Source organism: Culex quinquefasciatus, chromosome 3, assembly GCF_015732765.1.
Source record: "Culex quinquefasciatus strain JHB chromosome 3, VPISU_Cqui_1.0_pri_paternal, whole genome shotgun sequence".
Taxonomy (NCBI): domain Eukaryota; kingdom Metazoa; phylum Arthropoda; class Insecta; order Diptera; family Culicidae; genus Culex; species Culex quinquefasciatus.
Genome location: NC_051863.1, coordinates 77540921 through 77553533, shown reverse-complemented (window position 1 = coordinate 77553533; position 12613 = coordinate 77540921). Strand labels below are relative to the sequence as shown.

Sequence of the window (12613 nt, the reverse complement as noted above, 5' to 3'; positions counted from 1 at the left end):
TTGCGTTGCGTGAGAGTGAGAGTGCTACAAGAAAGGTGCGACGGCGCGACAGCCCGAGAGCCGTTTGCCGAATTCGGTGAGCTTTCATTCACAAATCCACAACGGAACCGGTCTCGGCCGGCGACCGTTCGATCGCCAATGAGACGCGGCATGTACTGTGCAGCACTTGGTTTGAAGTGTTTGTTTTTACACGCGCGGGAGTGATTTTTGTCTTGTTTTCACGCTTGTGCAATGTTTACAATGTCGTGCTGGGAGTTTGCAGGAAAACAAACAGTCAATCACGAAATGCGAAAAAGAAAAAAAAAGCTGATTTGACATTTGAAATTTGTATAAGGATTCTAAAAAGCATTATTTTTTTTTAATCTGAAACCAGGTTTTGTAAAAACAATCTCACTTGTCACTCGCTGCTGCCTGACAAATTGTGTCGTTTTCAAAACTCTAGTAAATCTCTTAGAATTTTTCGGTACCGTCATCTGGGGCGAATTGGGAGTACAGTCTGAATAGGGACTTCACGTTTTAGAGCACCTAAAAGTTTGAAATTTGGAAATAGATGCGCTTGTTCTATCCGAAAGCAATCAAAAAATTTAAAAATTAAGAGGTAAAAAGGTTAAAACAGCTGTCCCGTTTCGTCCAGACGACGGTATCAATAGTTAAGTGCATTCTTCACTAAACTTTATTATTTTTCGCTCAAAGACAATTAAAGCAGTTTCAACAACTACGATTTTGTTGGACGTTTGGTATTCACATTGTTGGTCTGGCCAGAAAAGTCCCATTTAGAGCTAATTAAAAATGCGGCGAACTGGAATACGAAAGGGCAGTGCCAGTGTCCTAACGCTTCCAGAATTCCCAGAACCGGAAGTCCAGCGGAAACTTTTCCAATATCTACATTCTATCGCAAAACTATTCGACAAGCGTTGCACACATCCCCAGGCACTGCCGCGGCTGTGCCAATTCTTGATTGTTAGGGGAAAGCTACTTATTTTTATGCCGAATCTTTTTTGGTTTCTTTGTTCCAAAATGTCTAAAATTTGTAAAAAATTGCATCTTGAAATGGTGACGATTTGGAAATTTGGCGTCGAATGGACTTTTTTGTAGAATTGGACTCGATTTGATGGCGTACTCAAAATACCGAAAAAAAAGTATTTTTCATCAAAAAAATATTTAAAAAAATTGGTTACTCAACTGTAAAAATATTGAAACATGTCATTTCATGGGAAATTCAATGTACTTTTGGAATCTGTAATAACCCAAAAGAGTCTTTTTAATAAATATCAATATTTTGCGCTAGCTTGCTTTGGTAAGAAAAAGAGGGTAGATGCGAGCTTGAAAATTCACTACCCCGAATTCTTATGTACCTCATAGCTTTTTACCGTTACCGTTAGTTACCGGATTTGCTTTGAAAAATGATCTAAAATAATTAAAATCTCTAAGACTTTCGTTCTTGGGTTAAAAGATGTTTGAGTAAGAGGTTTATTTTTTTTCATATTCTAAAAGGAAACAATTGTAGTTGTTGTCCTGCACAGTAAAATAATGTCGTGGTAATATTATATTTGAAAATGGGTACATCATTTATGTCTGAATAAATGTGTAATTTTACCTCTAGAAATGTGTAAATTCACTTTTTCTAGTGTCCTGCCACTTTTTCAGTCTAAATTGAGTTTCGTTTATTTTGGTAATTTGCGGGAGGTCCGTGTAAAAGAATTTCATATGAACCAACATTTTCCGGTCACGGCTCGGATCACAAGAACCAACCTGCCATGCATCCGTTGTTCAAGTTCAGAACAGCTGAACTTTCACACTCGCGTGCTTTACTCTCCCACCACGTGCGCCAAAGTTGTCTGCTGCACGAGTTGTGCTGCGTCACGTGCGTGCAACAGTATCTTCCCTTTCGTGTCTTGTAGCATCGCACAAGAAGAGAAGTTGCGTCCCGGTGAGTAATTCGTGTAGCAAAATAATCATCAACGCTGTTGGGTTCTGCTGCTGCTGGGGTCTCGTACACACACTTTTTTGTACTCATTTTGGGGCGCGCTGCGATGCCGTCAGTTGGATTCCGCTTGTCGGTAGCAACGGATCGAACGCGAGCGCGTGCCTGCCGGAAGGTGTCGTAGGACATACGCAAATGATCTACGCGCGAAAGGAATTTTGAAGTTGTCGCGCGCGTGAGATTTTTTTTCCGTTGAGAACAGTGTTTTCGGGGGGAGTTTCCCGGCCTGATTTGGGACCAGACCGCGGACCTATCTTCGGTCATTCCGCGTCATGTAGTCCGCAAGAAGTGGACCTGGCTGCTGGGAGTGAAGTTTTTCGTGATTGTGTCGTGTGAATCAGCGTCAATCAGGAGGAAAACCCGAGAGATGAAAGTGAGAGTTGTTTCTGGGTGGAAATTTATTACCGCGGTGGCGGTGGTGCATTTTGGCCCAACGGGAGGTCTGCGATGTGGCCCGGGAGGAGGGAGGTGGTCACAAACATAAATTGAACGCGTTCCAAGGGGGTCACGCAATGGCCACCCACGAGGAGAGGTGGCGGGAACCATCAAGTGGCCGTTTGGCAGTGAAAAGTTTGCCCGCATTTCAACTGATTAAATAGCGAGAAAAAAAAGTTCGTTTGTTTAGAAGAATTGCGAATTTCACTGAAAAAAATAAATAAATTATAAACGAGCATAGTGCAACGAAACAGAACGATAATAATCGTCTAAATTGCACTGTTTTCTCTTCTCATTCAGTCAGCACCGAGTGCAGTGAAAAGAATGTGAAAGTTAGTTTTTTGTTCTGTGAAATAGCCGACAGAAGGCAGAGGAAAAAATAATAATAAATGCACTTTGCGAACTGATTCAAGCGCGAGGGGGAAAACGCATAAAAGATTCTTTCGAGCGCATTCTTGGAAGTGACAACAACAACAATCAGTGGACGAAGGTAGGTGTGGATCGAGCGCACGGTGTCTTGTTTTTCTTTTATTTTAATATGAATTTAATTACTTTCCGCGGGAATGTTTTGGTGATGTGCATGGGAAAAGTTTTAGGTGTGATACTTTGTAACTGAGTGGAAGTAGGCAATTTTTAAGCGTCTTTTCAAATTTCAACACAAATCTTCATTTGCCATTTTAAAATTAAATCTTAATTTAAATTTAATCTCATAAAATACCTTTCTATTTATTACGAAAAAAACCCATTGGGATCCAGGAGGAAATTCTTACCTCGAAATGAACAATAAATGTGTAATTGCCTTGTTATGCTGGAACCAAAGTGCACACTTGGAGAAGCTTGTCTCTTCGCGGTAAAAGCACTGGAGAAGCTTGGGATTCTTGGAAAATTCGTTTTATTGAAGACATTACCTTCTGGGCTGATTGAACTTTGTCAGATGGTGAACTAGAAACTTAGACTTTGTAGTAGCAAAATGAGCAGTTTAAAATATCGTTTTGCCCTTCCAGCCACAGCCCTGGTTTCGCTTGGAAAAATTTAATTTGCAGAATAAGCTATTTTGAGTTTGTTTAACATCGAGTTCACTCTGTAAGGCCTGTTTTGAAAAGATTTTTAGCCGTTTGTCGCTATTAAAGAATTTTTTTAAATTTGTTCTCCACGTGCTAGCAAAAAACGGTTTTTGCCTTTCTTACAAAAGAAAGGCTTAATGTTTGCTTTTGAAAAAAACGCTTTTCTCAAAAATCTTCAAAAATTCGTGCACGGCGGGGAATCGTCCAGAAAAAAATCCTATTACTAATTTGAAGGTTTGGACGCGCTCTTTCGATTGAATTTTGGCCCGAAACCCGGAACTCAAAGCCTTTTTCTGAAATACTTGTGCGATGTCTGTATCCGCTCTTAAAATTTTGTGTCTTCCATCATTGGAAAACCGCTCGTAAAACCCACAGTTTTTATATTTTAGATTTGTAGCCGTGGGGTCGGAGACGAACATTTTATTTTTCTATTCACAATTTTCGACCAGTAAATGTGGTCAAAGACATTTTAGAGGTATTTTTTGGACTATTTTACAGATAACACTATCAAATTAGAATAATTCAGTTTCAAACAAAAAGCCATTTGAATACAAGTGCAATATCGATACCGTAAACCGGGGTGACTTTGATAGGATTTCAATTTGTTTTTCGAATATTTTCTAACAGGTAAGGTTTTTCTCAAGATTGTTATTTTTAAAACATGTACTGGGGTAGATTACAAAAAGTCCAGGTACTATTTCGGAAAAAAAGTTTTTTCAATAATGTTTAGAAAAATAGTTACGTTGAAAATTCTTAGTTTTAATTCCGGGGTGACTTTGATAGTCATAGTTTTTCTTGCTAAAATCATATTTAAGATGTTCAAATTTTATTTGTACGTTGAATGTACAATCACTAAAGAAGCTGATATAGTTTTTGAGAAAAAAAAATCAATGTTTGTATTTAGTTAACTAAATGTATAAGCTTTTTAGCAAAATACATATAAATTTCAGGTAAAATTGTTAAAAAGTCGGAATTTTGCCTGAAATTTGTTAAAACTAGTTTTCTTTATAAAATTATCGATTTATATTGCATTTTATACTGAATTCAAAGCACGAATCACAAGTTTTCACATTTTACATGAAATTTGTTCAACTGAAATTGCATATAAATATGGAGATTTTTTTTAAATGTGTTAAATATTATTTATTATTTACAAACTTTTTTAACCTTCTCCTAGTGGAAAATTGTCCAAAGAATCCGAAAATGCATTCCATTTTCCGATTAAAAATCATTGGGAAAATAATGACACTTTGAGAAGTTTAAAATAATGACTTTCATCAACATTTTCTTAACTATGGTTAACTAACTTTTTAAACTTGTCAAAATTTTATGAAAAGTTCTTCTTGAGGTACTTTGAACACTTCTCTACCACGGTCAGTATGATTCTAAACCATTCCTTACGTATTTTAATTGTACTCTTCATTTTGCGGAAAAATCGCAAACCTATCAAAGTCACCCCGGCTATCAAAGTCACCCCGTTTTACGGTACATATTTTTTTAAATTAATCGTAGACTAGAATATTATTTAAGAATGAGTACCTTTTTTCAAATAATGCCAATCCAAAATGTTTTTCCAAATTAAATATATTTTTCTTGCGACCCTGACCTCTGACGTTTAAAAAAAATGAATTCGAGGTTTAGCCTTAACCCTCTACAACCTAACCCCGCCTCTAGACGGGCTTCAATCTAAAAAATCGTCAAAAATCCATTTTCCAACCGATTTTTGATCTTTAAAAAGCATTGGAAAGAAGAACTCTTAAAATTTTAGAAAATTTAAGGGTTGGGAGTTTAACTTGCTTTATGTGACTTAGCTAGTGTTTTTAAAAATGTCTTTTTTTAGGGGTCAACTTTGGCTGTGTTTATTACTAACATTTCCTATACTTTCAGTAAAAAGAAGTATGCAGTAATTTTTGTAGTGTCCCAGACTATGCCTCTACGCATTTTTTTCGCAATTTAAATGATGATGGTGCCATTCTATAGCAGAAAATGTGAAAAACATGCAAAAAATTGAAAAATGACTGTAAAAACGTGAAAAAATTAGATAGGCAAAATGTAATTATATTAGATGGTAGAATAGGCCAAATACTACCAAAAACAAACATAAACTAAACAAGATAAATGCAAATTAAAATACTAAAATAAAACAAGAAAAACATAAAACAAGAGAAGTAAAGTTTTTCGTAGAACAAAAGTTGCTCAAAATGACCTCCTGAACACGGGAAAAATAAATATTTTCGAAAAAAAAATTTGGGCAGTAGAGGGTTAAAAGATTCGAAGCTTCAAGTCAAATTCTCATTGGGTGGTATCATTAGGTTTCTGAAAAATTAATTCCACTAATATATTTTACGGAATTTCATAATTTTGTAAGAAAGGCTCTATTTCACCACTGGTAATATTAAATTGAGTTTTTAAATATTCTTTTAGGCTGGTAAAAAATTTTATTTAAAGTTTTTGACAACCCCCTCCCCTCTCTTCGCTTCAAGATCGGGCGAACAGTTAAAATTTTCAACGGAATTCTAGTGCAATCGACTGAATTCAGCCAGCTTCCCCGAGAACCTGCTCAAAGTGAAGAATGTGCTTGTGCTCTATCCCTCTCATTTCATCAAGTGCTCCACTGCGCAGTGGTAACGTTTCAGATTGCTAATCAAGAAGTTGCTGGTTCGATCCTCGTTTAAACATGTTTATTTTTTCTCAATACCAACAAACAGCAGTCGGTAATGTCGATAATTGTTGGTAACAGAGCAGTTCTCTCAGATTTCGGTCATTCGTTTTTTTTTGTATTTTTTAATCCGACTGAAAATTTGTTGGTGCCTTCGGTATGCCCAAAGAAGCCATTTTGCATCATTAGTTTGTCCATATAATTTTCCATACAAATTTGGCAGCTGTTCATACGAAAATGATGTATGAAAATTTAAAAAAATCAAATCAATTCAAAATTCAAAAAATCTGTATCTTTGAAGAAACTTTTTGATCGATTTGGTGTCTTCGGCAAAGTTGTAGGTATGGATATGGACTACACTGGAAAAAAATGATACACGGTAAAAAAATTTGCGAAATTTTTATTTAACTTTTTGTCACTAAAACTTGATTTGCAAAAAAACACTATTTTTATTTTTTTTTTATTTTTTGATATGTTTTAGAGGACATCAAATGTCAACTTTTCAGAAATTTCCAGGCTGTGCAAAAAATCTTTGAGCGAGTTATGAATTTATGAATCAATACTGATTTTTTCAAAAAATCGAAAAATCGGTCGCAAAAATTTTTTAACTTCATTTTTTGATGTAAAATCAAATTTGCAATCAAAAAGTAATTAAGTGAAATTTTGATAAAGTGCATCGTTTTCAAGTTAAATCCAATTTTAGATGACTTTTTTGAAAGAAGTCGAAGTTTTTCATTTTTTTAAAATTAGTGCACATGTTTGCCCACCTTTGAAAAACATATTTTTGAAAAGCTGAGAAAATTCTCTATATTTTGCATTTTTGAACTTTGTTGATACGACCCTTAGTTGCTGAGATATTGCCATGCAAAGGTTTAAAAACAGGAAAATTGATGTTTTCTACACAGCTAAAAAAGTAGTAATCCAGCTGCGTGTAAAAGTGTTGGGTGTAAAGTAAATATTGCATTATTTTATGTAATTTTATGTAATTTTACGCCCTGAAATATGTAGCCCATCAGTATGGGAAACCTACTTGACCAAAATGTCAAGCTGATATATGCGTTTATCCTTACAGATTTTCATCGTTCTGATGGCCGAGTGGGCTAAGGCGCCAATCCTTACTGTTGGTGCTTGGTTTGAAAGCCGTCGGTTGCAACTTTTTTTTGTGTTTGCAAAAATTGTATTTGACGAAGGTGATGTGCATGCTTTTGCATGCGATTTTACCATCGGATTTTTTGCTGTGAAAGTCCCATCCAAACAACACACCATTTTCTAATGTCGATATCTCCGCAACTAATGGTCCGATTTTCAATGTTAAAATATGAAACATTCGTGAAATTTTCCGATCTTTTCGAAAAAAATATTTTCAATTTTTTTAAACAAAGACTAACATTTCAATAGGGCGAAACATTCAATATTACGTCCTTACCTGGAAATTTCTGAAAAGTTGGCATTTGATGTCCTCTAAAACATATAAAAAAATAAAAAAAAATAAAAATAGTGTTTTTTTGCAAATCAACTTTTAGTGACAAAAAGTTAAATAAAAAATCACAATTTTTTTTACCGTGTATCATTTTTTTTCAGTGTAGTCCATATCCATTCCTACAACTTTGCGGAAGACACCAAATCGATCAAAAAATTTCTTCAAAAGATACAGATTTTTGAATTTTCGTGCATCATTTTTGTATGGCCAGCTGCCAAATTTGTATGGAAAATTATATGGACAAACTAATGATGCAATATGGTTTCTTTGGGCATTCCGAAAGCACCAAAATAGTTTCAGTCGGATAAAAAAAAACAAAAATTAAAATTTAAGAAAAAATACCGATTTCGTAGAGAATTGCTCAACAGGCAAAAATGCCATACCCCTATATCGCAAAAAAAAAAAAAATGAATTCATGCAGAATTTTGATATACTTTCATGCCACCATGCAAAACAATCATGCGACCGCCGGTTGGTAAATTTACCAACTATAGTTGAACAAAACAAAATTCAAGAGTGTTTCCATTTTTTTTTCTGATCATAACCTACAACTTTGTTGAAGGCGCCAAATCGATCAAAAATCCTTTCTTAAATTAAAGCCTTCAAATTTGCATGAAAAACCACAGAAACCAGCAATAGTCATTTTTGCAATTATTATTTTTCTTTTTTTGCAACTTGTTGAATAAACTACTAGGGGAAGAGCATCTAATTCCAGCGTGCCTCTAATGTTGGCAGGTCAGAACTTTGATATTCAATTAAAGCTAATTTAAGGGGGTTTCAACTGAACTCGAGTGATAAATAGCTCAATAAGAAGTGAGCAAGCAAGTTTCTATCAAAAGTTTTGCAAATTTGCACTAATTTTAATTAGTTGTTTAAATAGTGAAAATTAGCCAATGGTATGGAGTTAGGAGCGAGTGCTTAACCTGCCAAACATACGAGCATTTCCTCTATTTCAACATTAGAAATCGGCGATCAGAATTTGTAAAATGTAAAAGCCTCCGCAAAAATAATAATTATGACCAGACAAAGTATTTGCTTTTCTTTTTCGCAAAGACATTAATTTCACCGTGTGTGTTGTGTTGTTGATACAGCAAATCAACATGAATGGTTGTCGGGGCCAAATAAATTTCTAAACAAATTCTCGCTGCCACGCTGTGCCGTGATTTGAATTTGCCGCGTGTCAAACAAGAAACAAAGCATATTGGAGGGGAAGGAGATGTTTACTTTTTATGAATATTTGTGTTGCTTTCAAAGCTGGAGGTGAATGAAAATCGCACAGATTTGATACAAACCCGGCACCGTATGTTTGAAAAATGGTTCAAACGAAAGGCCAACTGTATACAGCACATCCCTAGCCCAAAAATATCGTTTTTTAATAAGCACCGATGTAATGAGACATGAAACGAATAAACACTTTGTTGTTGGTTGTTGGTATGTTGTCCCAGTTTACAAGTTACATGAGGGGTTGAGGCTATATTTTTAGAATTGAGTTTAAATATATTTTTCCAAAATAACAATTTAATACCAAATATAATTTTGATGCTGTTTAAAAACATGTTTTTTCCTAATCCTGGCCAAAATTCACTACTTCCTCTTATTTCCTACGCAATGGTGTGGCAAAAGAAGATCAGCCCAGCTCAGTGATTGCGCGTATATTCCTGTGTAAATACTGGCGGCGCACAAACCGTCAGCCGAGACCACGGCTGCACTGGTTCCTCCCCCCTTTTGCCAATTCGAAAGGAAACAGCATCGTCGACTGTCACCATCATCCTCCGCCCCAAGAGTGCGAACAAAAAAAAAAGCACGAGAGGAGTAAAACAAACTGACAGAAAATTATTGCCGGCGTTTTCTGAAAATGAAAGCAGAAATGTCACATCGCCCTTTCAACACGGCTTGGGCAAATTGTTGGATGTTCATTCCGATGGAATCGGTCCTTTATTTAGAGCAGATATTTTGCTTTGATGTACGATAAGAAAAATTTCTTTCGATGCGTAGAAAAAAATGAGTTTTGTACAAGCTGGGCTGGAAGACGATAGAGGATATCTATTTATAGATTTTTTAAAATACGTTTGATCTGAACAAATTGAAACGTTATCGAGCAAGACGGAGTCAATGAGTTGAAATTTATTAGCTGGTGTGGCGAGTTTCTTCGGCAAAACTTAATGTTGACTTCTTAAACACTTAAAACATCGACTTGACGGTCAAAATTCATTTAAAGTGTTTCCGAGAAGAAAAGTTTTCGATTTTTTGTTATTGGATGTCAGAGTAAATATCAGGAAGTAATAATGAAATTGAAAGGATATTTCCCGAAGGCCGAACTAAGTGTATTTGGAAGCTACAGAGAAGGTCTCTTCATTTAGGGCATGAGTTGATCAATTATTAATCAGATGATACCCTTTATCACTTTCCTTTCCGTAAATTTTATGAACAAAAATGGAAGTTTTGGAGCTGTGTTGTTTGAATAGAAAGGGGCAATTTTTGGTAAGGTTGAATGTTAGGGTGCTTCACGATTAGGGTGATTTTGAAAATTCATCTTTTCAGGAATAACTTTGTCGAAGACACCAAAATTCATCTCGCAATCTACGCCTTCTACGACCAAATTTAAAGAAAGCATCTGAGCAAACCTTCAAAATTCAGTTTTTTGTACGCGGCAATTCAGGGTTAAGTTTTAGAAAAATAGTGATGTTCTGGGAACTTTCAGAGCTACACATTTTAATTTTTTTATAAGTCAATTTGGACTTAATGGGTCAAAAGATACAGCCATTTTAAGGTAAAAAAGATGCAAATTTAAAACTTGAATATCTCGGAAAAGCGCAGACCAAATTTTAAGCGCAGATTGCATTCGAAAGAGAAGATCTAGCAATTTTAGACCAAGTTTTCATTTTAATTATGTTTCAATAATTGCAATGTGCAATAAATGCGTTTTCTTACCTCAAGAGCCAAAAATATTGACCAAATATGGTCTGCAAGCCATTGAATGAGATAGGAGTTTTTTCATAAATCTGCTCCTTTCGTTGTCCCGTCACGAAAAGAAATGGCTGGCAAAAACTCAAATCTCAACCAATTCGTTCAGTTCAAGGAGCAAAAGATTCGTTTTTTAATTTGTGAGCAAAAGTTTTAAAAAATCAAACTGGCAAAACTGTAGCGGTTTTTGTAGTGTGCCTTTTAAAAGTCCTGTTTTACGATGTTGTCCCGTCACGCTACATTTTCATTTCAGCGGAAGCACAGGTACTATATGGTTAATTCTGCATGATATTTCTTTGTCGGAAAATCAATTATCTTTCCAAATATGTAATAACATTGGGGGGTTTCTTCTTTTATTTTACCACTACAGCCTAAACGCTGAAAAAAACTTGGGATTTTTTTGAAAAGGAGCCGAAGAATCGGTCATTAACGCTGAAAAAATCCCTTCTTTAAATTCGATTTTCATTTGAAAATGTATATAAATAAAAATCGATTTTTGGTCTTATTTTGGGTTTCCGTGTAAAATTATCATATGTGTGTGTGTGTGTGTGCAACCAACCAAACGGGACCACGCGGTCGCTTCTTACAAATTGAGTTGTTTCCATGTATTTTTTTTTTAGCCTAGTTTTTAGCTCTCATTCTATACATGCAAATAACTCGCATAGGCATTTGGAAGGTGTTAGCTCTGCCGAGCTTCGGTGACCCATTTCTACGCTGGCTAGCCGAGCGCGAGGTACTTCAGCTTTGTCGACAAGCCCCGCCCTGAAGAACGTTTGGACCAATCGGATTCAAACGTTATTTAGAACTTCCGAACCCTTGTCAAATGGACAAGGATCCAGCGCGTATATAGTTGATGGTGGTAACAGTGTTCCTAATTCCAGTCATAGCTCACTAAGGCGCGATGGCCTAGTGGTTAGCATTTTTGCTTACCAATCCAAAGGACGGGGGATCGAACCCCGACTCGAGCGACTTTGATTTTTCGTACATGTTCAGAGTTTCAAGATTTATATTTCCTATACTTTCTCGTTGGGAGCAGATGGGAATCGAACCCAGGACCATTCGCTTACAAAGCGAACACCGTAACCAGTCAGCCACGGCCGCTCCCTTCCGTGTAAAATTATCATATAAACCCAAAATATGACCTAAAAACCTTTTTTGACATTTTGGTTCAGTTCTGAGGGCAGATTCAGATTCAGTTAGCAAAATTACATGGAAAAATATATGGTTAGATCATTTTCGAATTTCGTTAGAGAGATCGAAGTAAGCCTCGCGTGTGTACGGATCGAAAAAAAAAATTCGCTGTCAATTTCTCCTCCTACAATTTCGTTTCAAAAAGTGCGAAAAATTGCCGTTATTTCTGCCGATATCCAGTGGAGAATGTGGTGGTTGCGGAAAAGACGTCCTGACGGTGGTTTCCAGCGTGACTTCAGGAGCACATCTTTCTGGATTTTCCAAGCCTGTTGCAAAAAATTGAGCTGTTTTCCGGATTTCAACGACAACGTTTCCTGGTAGCAACTCATCGGTGGATGGTGATCTTCATCCGGTGCGTTTCCTCGGACAACCATTGGGTCCCGTCGTGACGTTTTCAAACTCGGCGGAAATTCGAATCATCAACCATCTGGCTGTTTCAAGTTTGTCGACGGATCTCAAGTTAATCAAATCGGACCACTCCTGATACTGAAGATGAAGCTGGTATTGAAGATACATAATTTGGTGAGCCCGTTCTTATTATAATACAAAAAAAAACTTTCACTTATACGCTAACATTCACTCATTCCAATCAAGACTAACTACGCCAATTTCCACTAAATACGCGGTAGGGTGTTCCCTTGGTCGTTCGCTGTGAGTTGTGGATTGCCTGCTTCTCTAATGAAGGTTCGACTGGGGGGGCATGCTTATTAATTTCTCGTCGCTCCATACCCTCAGTGACGTGATGGGAGCAAGGGCGTCTATGCGAAGTGTCCCTACACCCGCTACAAATTTCCGGCGCTTGGGGAGGGAAGCGGGAAACCATTTTGTTCTATGCG

At 36.4% G+C, this 12613-nt stretch overlaps 1 protein-coding gene across 1 annotated transcript in view; it reads left to right on the top strand.

The window, feature by feature from the left end:
• The first annotated feature begins 2032 nt into the window (after positions 1–2032).
• The window catches only part of LOC6037793 (cardioacceleratory peptide receptor), a 161614-nt gene continuing 151033 nt past the window's right edge, over positions 2033–12613 (top strand). The window contains exon 1 of the mRNA XM_038260045.1: positions 2033–2909. The gene's annotated coding sequence lies outside the window, so the exon portion shown is untranslated. The remainder of the gene's footprint in view (positions 2910–12613) is intronic.